We start from the raw sequence: 6,248 nt of genomic DNA on the forward strand, positions 1-6,248 counted from the left end.
GGCTCTTTTTTGTACCAACTACCATTGTTATTGATAAAACACAGCTCTTCTTGACCTTCCAAACCCTCAACCTCATGGACAACAGGTGGTGTCTCCTGGCTTGGGTTACCAACAAAGTGCAGCTGCTCTTGGGTGGCTTTATCAGCAATGAGGATGTCTATCTTATCCTGTAGAGCTTTCAACTCCTTCCTCGTCTGCTTGTCATCTGATCTACTGCCTCTGTCGTGGTCTCTACCGTAGACTGCATCACTCTTTACCATGTTGTCAACCAGCTCTTCTGCATCTTCCTCAGTTCTCCCCAAGAAGAACCCATTGCTAGCTGTATCCAGTCTGGCCCTGTACTTAGGAAGAGCACCTCGGTAGAATGTGCTCAGCAAGCTTTCCTTAGAGAAGCCATGGTGTGGGCATTGAGCTTGGTAGCCCTTGAATCTCTCCCAGGCTTCACTGAATCCTTCCAAGTTCTTCTGTTGAAAGCTGGAAATCTCATTTCTCAGCTTAGCAGTTCTTGAAGTAGAGAAGAACTTCTCCAAAAATGCTTTCTTGCAGTCATCCCAGGTGGTTATAGAGTCGCTGGGTAGAGACTTTTCCCACTGACGTGCCTTATCCCCCAAAGAGAAAGGGAATAGCTTGAGCTTTAAGGCATCTTCGGACACACCATTGGTCTTTGACAACCCACAGTAGATGTCGAACATGTCCAAGTGATCAAATGGGTCCTCTAGAGCCAAGCCATGATACTTGTTGTTCTCGATCACGTTGAGGAGTCCTGATTTGATCTCAAAGTTGTTGGCTGCTACAGCTGGTGCTCGTATTCCCAATCTATGACCATGAATGTTGGGGCGGTCATAAGTGCCAATGGGTCGAGCTGCTCGCTGTTGGTTTTGTGGATCGTTGTTAGCTCCATTGACGTCCGCATCATTTTGAGGTATGTCTCCCATATCAGTATCCAATCTCTGCAAGTGAGCATGCTGCTCTTCTTCTCTTCTCTTTCTACCACACTCTCTCTCTAAAGCTTTGATGTCTGCAGCTCTTGGAACTAGGTTTGATGGACCCCTGCTCCTCAAGTTCATACACCTGTAAATTAAAGGGAGGTGAAGAAGGAGAATCAGTAACAAAAGAAAATAAAAATGACTTAGTCTCAAGCAAGTGACTAAATCTCAATGTTCAAATCAACTTAGAATTTGGCAACGGCGCCAATTTGATGTTAGGAGTTTTCAAGGCTCCTAAGACAAATGATGTAGTATAAAATATTGTCGAACCAATTCTAAGGGATTTCAAAGCACCGAGAATGCAAGTACGTACTTAATCTAAGTGCAACCGATAATTTGGATGGTTTTAAACTACTACTAATAATAAAATGCAATAACAGAACAATAAAACAATAAAAGAAGTGACTTTCTTTGGTTATGATAAAAGAGAACTCATGGGTATAGGAATTAGACCTTGGGTGATCAAGTTTCGAACTAAGGATGGCAAATGATCAATCAAACTATCAACCTTAAGCTTAGACACAATCTTAAACAAACTCTATGTCTAGATGAATGTTCATTTATTAACATATTTCAAACATCAAATGTCTTTGGTTGAACAATATGAAAGCAATCATTACTAACAAGTCTATTGGCTATCTTAACACCTTTAACAACAAATGTCTTTGGTAAAGTATGTTAAAAGCTTAGGAGAGTTGTCTCAGGCATTTCATCAAACACCTTGTGGGTGGGAAATGCCTAAAGATCAACTTTTGAGAGGCCAACTCAGAAGATGCACTATGAATACTCTACTAGCAAGGAATAAGAAGGATCTACACTATAACATCCTAGATCTAGCCTAATCACCCTTAATCTCCCTAACCCATGAATTCAAGAATGGATTACTCACTACTCTTCATGATTCCTCTTAAATCCATATTGGATTTCAGATTAATCAGGTAGAGAAATACATATAATAGATATGAAAACAACAGAATTGCAATAACAAAATGATCAATTGATTCAAAGAGATCAACTTTCCAAGAGGTTTTGGTGGTTTATTTTGACAAAAGATAAATGTGCCTCTCCTGGCTTACAAAAGATACTTAAATTTAGGTTTAGAAAGTAAAAACTTGCATAATGAAATGACCAAAAGGCCCTTGAGTAAACATGAAGTCGAGCAAACAAAAGGCGCACAGCGACCTCCAGTAGTCGCTCCGAGAGGTCGCTCCAGGCTTCCGGAGCGACCTGGAGGGGTCGCTGCGAGACGTCGCTCTGGGTCGCTCTTTGCGAGCTACCTGGCTTTGTCGCTCCGGTCACGTCGCTCCCAGCTGGAGTGACCTTATGGTGTCGCTGCGGAACGTCGCTGTAAGGTCGCTCTCGTGCCTCCGAGCGATGAAAGCGCGAGCGACATCGGGGTGTCGCTCTGGCCAAGTCGCTCTGAAGGGGTGTCACAGCGACTTCACGGTGTCGCTCCGGTGAGGTCACTCCCATGCACTGCTCGTCCAATGATCACCTTTATTACCTCTTTTGAGCTCCAAATGCACCCAAATATCTCCAAGAACTCCATGTGGTACTCCAATACCTGATAAAGACTCATGTATGCAAAATGCAACCTAAACATGGATAAATCCTAGTCTATATGATCAAAATGCACATGGGTGAATGGATAAAACAATGGAAATATGCAAGATATCACCAATCAGGATGTCCAAACAGGGCTCGGCGCGGCCTGCTCCTTGACAACCAGTATGCTGACGACGATGGTCCCATCTACGATGACGACGACCTAGGTGAGACCGAAGAACTCGTCGCCGACTCCGGAGCTTCAGTAATGCTTCGACGTTTGTGCCTTGCTCCTCATAGCGCTTCTACAAATCCACAACGCAACAATTTATTTCACTCGAAGTGCACTGTCAAGGGCAAAGTATGCCACTTCATCATTGATTCTGGCAGTTCCGAGAACGTCATCTCAGCAGAAGCAGTTAAGAAGCTTGAGTTACCCGACGAACCACACCCGTCTCCTTACAAATTGGCTTGGCTCCAACAAGATAATGACCTCACCATTACTCGTCGGACGTTGGTTTCATTCTCTATTGGAGAGTCCTACCATGACAAAACTTATTGTGATATAGCCCCAATGGATGCTTGTCATCTCCTTTTGGGACGACCATGGGAATCGGATCGGCATGTCATTCACGATGGGTTTCTTAACACATACACCTTTCGCTTTAACAATCGTACTTTCGTGTTAAAACCCTCCTCGCCAAACTCCATCACCTCCCTTTCCTCCCCAACATCACAGAAACCCGCACCAGTCTTACTACTTCAGCGCGCGCCTTTTGAAAACTTGATGCATGAAACCGGAGTTGTCTTCCTCCTTGTGCTCGCACCAGCCTCACCTACAACGCCATCTACTCAACCACAGCTTCAGAACCTCGTAACAGAACTCTCCGACGTCTTTCCAGAAGAACTACCATCTGGTTTGCCGCCGTTACGCGATATACAACATCGCATAGACCTAGTGCCGGATGCATCATTACCAAATCGATCTCATTATCGTATGAGCCCATCTGAACATGAAGAACTGCGTCATCAAGTCGAGGAACTCTTGACCAAAGGATTTTTACGAGAAAGCCTTAGCCCGTGCGCGGTCCCCGCTTTGTTGATTCCTAAGAAAGATGAAACTTGGCGGATGTGTGTTGATAGCCGAGCTATTAACAAAATCACAGTTCGTTATCGATTCCATGTTTCGAGATTAGATGACTTACTCGACAAGATTGGTTCCGCATCGATCTTCTCCAAGCTCGACTTACGCAGTCGCTACCATCAAATTCGAATTCACCCGATTGACGAATGGAAGACAGCATTCAAGACTCGCGAAGGCTTATTTGAATGGTTGGTAATGCCGTTTGGTCTATCTAATGCTCCTAGCACCTTTATGCGCATCATGAACTAGGCTTTAAGGCCATTTATTGGAAAGTTCGTGGTGGTTTACTTTGACGATATTCTCGTCTTTAGTTCTTCCTTACATGACAACATCATGCACCTACGTGACGTCCTAACCGTTTTGAGGCGTGATCAGTTCTTTGCCACCCGCACGAAGTACGCTTTCGATGTCAACGAAGTACAATTTCTGGGTTATATTGTCTCCTCGGAAGGATTATCGGTGGACCCTAGAAAAGTTGAAGCAATTCAATCTTGGCCTACTCCCACAAAGATCACAGAAACTTGCAGTTTTCATGGTCTTGCGTTGTTTTACCATAGGTTTGTCTCTCAGTTTAGCACTCTTATGGCTCCCAATACTGATTGCATCCGGGACGGCAAGTTCTCATGGACGCCAGCAGCGGAGCAAGCATTTCAGACCGTTAAGAAGAAGCTATGTTCTACACTGATCTTGGCGCTTCCTAACTTTACCGAAGTCTTTGAGTCAGGGCCGGCTCAATTGTGTCATGGGCCCTGGGGCAAACAAATTTTAATTTCCAAACTATTGTTTTTCTTTAAAAAATCTGATAGACATATGTTTTTTTTTTTTAAATACAAGAAGTATTTTTAAAAATAAATCTATGGAAAAAAAAAAATACTTTCATATAAAAAAAATTTGGACCCCTTTTTTATTTTTAATATAAAATACATGTATTTTTTTAAAAAAAAATCGGGCCCTTATCTATTAAGAAATAGGGGGACAACGGATTGGGTCCAGGGCGATCGCACCGCTCGCCCCCCTGTCTAAGCCGGCCTGCTTTGAGTTGCATACGGATGCTTCGAAGCCGGTATTGGAGCCTTTTTAAGCCAGCAAAATCGTCCTATCGCTTTTTTTAGTGAGAAATTATCCAATTCTCGTATTCGATACAGTATATATGACGTGGAGTTTTATGCTATTGTCCAAGCCATCAAACATTGGCGTCATTATCTCTTTCATCGAGAGTTTGTTCTCTACACCGACCATGATGCTTTGAAACATCTGAGCACACAACATAAGGTGTCTGCACGCCATGCATCGTGGATTGCGTATCTACAACAGTTTATGTTCGTCATCAAACATACGTCTGGCTCCTCCAACCGTGTTGCAGATGCTCTCAGTCGAAGACATTGCATTCTCGCCACCATACATACCACAGTTCCTGGTTTCAGTTCTTTTGTTGATTTATATGCGACCGATCCCTTCTTTGGGAAAGTGTTTGCGGATACAACTGCAGGTCTTCCCATTCCTTATACTCTTTGTGATGGCTTCTTGTTCCCCGATAATAGGCTCTGCATACCAGATTGCAGCCTGCGCCTTAAACTCATCTTGGAATTGCATCAAGAAGGACACATTGGTCGGGATCGCACTCTACACTTGCTGTCGACTGCTTACTTCTGGCCGTCTTTGAGACGAGACGTCGAACGTTTTGTCGAGCGATGTGTCAAGTGCCAGCAATTTAAAGGGCACGCCACTAATGCAGGTTTATACATGCCCCTGCCAATTCTGACACAGCCGTGGACAGATATTAGTATGGATTTTGTCGTTGGTCTACCGCGTACACAGAGAGGCTTCGATTCTATATTTGTACTTGTGGATCGATTCTCAAAAATGGTCCATTTTATATCATGCAAGAAGACGACGGACGCGGTTCAGGTCGCTGTACTTTTTTTCCGTGAAATCTACAAGTTACACGGACTTCCCTCGTCGATAGTCTCGGATCGTGATTCTCGTTTCCTTGGCCACTTCTGGCGGTCTCTTTGGAAACTCCTTGATACTAATTTGGACATGAGTTCGGCTTATCATCCTCAATCAGATGGCCAAACAGAAGTTGTTAACCGTTCGCTGGGGAATCTTTTGCGATGTCTCGTAGGCGATGCTGTTCGAACTTGGGATTCACGGTTACCACAAGCCGAGTTTGCGCACAATCATGCAGTCAACCGCAGTTCCGGCTTCAGTCCTTTCCAAGTTATCTATGGTATTATGTCTCGCTCTCCAGTCAATTTATCATCTCTCCCCGATCATACTCGTCAACATGGCGATGCTTCTGTCTTTATTGACTCCATCTTGGATACACATGCTCGCGCATATCAACAGTTGGAAGCTTTGACCCTTAAATACAAGGCCGCAACTGACACGCACCGGCGACGTGTTGTTTTCCGAGAAGGCGATTTGGTGTGGGTTCATTTGACTCGCGATCGCATGCCTTCCCATGCATACAACAAATTGAAGTCTAAGAAGATTGGTCATGTTCCGATCGTGGCCAAGATTAACGATAATGTGTACCGTGTGCAGCTTCACTCCGACATCACTACCTCGGA

The 6,248-nt window shown here is 44.2% G+C and overlaps 1 non-coding gene across 1 annotated transcript; it reads left to right on the forward strand.

The window, feature by feature from the left end:
* The first annotated feature begins 390 nt into the window (after positions 1-390).
* On the forward strand, positions 391-497 carry LOC125586555. The gene has a single exon (XR_007323092.1). It is a non-coding gene; the product is annotated as a small nucleolar RNA R71 (small nucleolar RNA).
* Positions 498-6,248: the final 5,751 nt, after the last annotated feature.

This window comes from Brassica napus, chromosome C4 (assembly GCF_020379485.1).
Source record: "Brassica napus cultivar Da-Ae chromosome C4, Da-Ae, whole genome shotgun sequence".
NCBI lineage: Eukaryota > Viridiplantae > Streptophyta > Magnoliopsida > Brassicales > Brassicaceae > Brassica > Brassica napus.